This window comes from Micropterus dolomieu, linkage group LG11, assembly GCF_021292245.1.
Source record: "Micropterus dolomieu isolate WLL.071019.BEF.003 ecotype Adirondacks linkage group LG11, ASM2129224v1, whole genome shotgun sequence".
Taxonomy (NCBI): domain Eukaryota; kingdom Metazoa; phylum Chordata; class Actinopteri; order Centrarchiformes; family Centrarchidae; genus Micropterus; species Micropterus dolomieu.
This window is the reverse complement of record NC_060160.1, coordinates 23,557,481-23,559,791: the sequence shown is the minus strand read 5'-3', so window position 1 is coordinate 23,559,791 and position 2,311 is coordinate 23,557,481.

The window sequence follows — 2,311 nt, the reverse complement described above, 5'->3', positions numbered from 1 at the left end:
GAAAGGCAGGATGATAAAATGACACTTTAACCCACCAAAGCTGAAGCTCAGATTAAGAGAAAAGAGGTATGGGAGTTTTCATGAGGGAAAACCTCTCAGATGGCTTACTTTTGGCAGCCCTGTAGTTGCTGAATCAGCTTGTTTTCAGAGGAGAGCAAGCCCTGTGCTTTAATTCAGGGTGTTGAGGGTGCAGCTTTCTATCATCTTTAAGGTGGAAAGGTTTCTCACTGAATCAGATATAGGATTGTTAATGATTTTTAGCAGACTATGTGAGTGTCAGCAGAAACCCTGTCTTAGAGGTTCTTGTGGATGGGTGCAAACAGAGAACCCAACTCAGACCTCAACTTCCTGCTGGTGCCCAAAATGGCTGTGGTTTGACATCAGAGTCAAGTTCAGGCGAAGGAATCAACAACAAAAAGAGAGGGAAAATGAGCCAACAACCAGTTTAGTGTGTGAAAGCTGCTGTTGTGCCTGAGAGATAATGGTGTCACATCACTCCATGATCATTGGTGGTGTTCAATCAAGTTGCTATCGTACCATATATTTTCAACATTCACCTTGAACTGCACAAGCAAGTGTATTTCTGTTTCCAGAAGGCAGAGTTGTTTCTTTGATGGGACATATAATATGCTTTACTATGGCACATATGCTCTCACTGTGCTAGGATTCTTTAAAACTGCACTGACAGACACATTCTGTTGATTCTGCAACATGCTTGGGAGAACCTGTGAAGATAGTGGCAAATGCTGTTCAACATGCTGCAAATCACATATTTAGGAGGGGTGTTACAGAACAGCGTTCTTTCAGAGTTGGCAGGCATGACAGCTCATCACACCCCAGTGGTTACAGTACAACAATTTATGGTACTGAGGTGTGGTATCCAGTATTTTCATCCAGCCAGACACCATGTGTAATGTGCAGTAGCGTGTTCTCCCACCTGTTTGTAAAGCAACAAAATGTGTCATGAGCACTGATTGCTGATCTCATCCCAGTGAACATCCCATACTTACAGCCCAAAATATTGTTTGGTTCAATGCAAGAGGCAATTTTGAAAACTGGCTGAGCAATGTAGTGTGCTCAGCCAATGGGATCAGAATATTTTTAGGTTAGCAAAAAAAGTATAATGACCCAACATGGCATGCTGATTTGAGGTGTTGCATTATCTGCCTGAGGATGTGGAACCTGTTAACCTGATTTTCTGCCGAAGGGTACATTTGAATTCAGTATCAATTTAAGCAGTAATTTCGGCCCTTGGTTTAGAAACAAATGACACCCAGCCAATGTGAATCAGTCCTATAATTTTCTTGTTGAAAGTTCATTCTCCCCGCGACCCTGTACGCAGGATAAGCGGTTGACGATGGATGGATGGATGGATGGAAAGTTCATTCTTGACCTTGCCGTAATTGACTCTCTCCACGAGGTCAATTTAGTTCCAGTTCTGGAGCTTTTGATTGTACTACATGATGATTTTCCTCAGCTGATAGGGTCATCTAGTAGTCATGGAATTGCAGTTTAAAATTTCCTTTTTCTTGTGGGCAATTTAAGGATTTCTCACCCATGTTGGCTTACAAGTTAAAGCTGGAGAGCATGTTTTATGCCCATTTTATGCAGCTATTCCACAATGTTGCGCCAAAACATAATGACACTTGTGTCTTGCTGACTCTTCACCTTGTACATGTAGCTTTAGCCTCAGTTTTTTCCCCAGCAGGATATCATGAATGCAGCTACCCATTTTACAAGACTCTCATTTTTAAACAAGTTAGCTTGAAAATCAGTCTGTCGGAGGCGCCATCTGGAACAGACTCATGGAGCTAATGTTAGCTTAATTAACTACTTAGCCACAGTTACTAAAATCTGACGTAAACAGTCGTCATTTCAGACGTAAAAGCTGACAGTTACTTGGCACTAACTAAGAGGCAGGGCTTAGGGTCAGTTCTACAAGGTCTAAAAGTCCATGCTATTTCTTTTTATATGCAATTACTGAAAGTTTCAGATTAATGAATGCAGCTCCATTCAAATCATGTATTACTTTGGAGACTTGTTTGAATAGCTGTAACTGTCACACTGCCTGTCTGATCGACCCGGTTTAGTTTAGGTCTCTGTGAGTTTTGTGTTTTGGTCTGTTCAGTATCTGTTATTATGTGTTTTGAGTTCCAGTTTGATTCTTGCCTTGTGTTTTGAAACTTGTTAGTATCTGTCTGTTTTCCCCTGCTGTCTCTCTGCCTGCCTGTCTGCTGTCTGTATTAGTATCACCTGTTTGTGCTCCCGCCCTCCTCGTTAGCCAGTGCTTAAATGTGTGTCACTTCTGTTC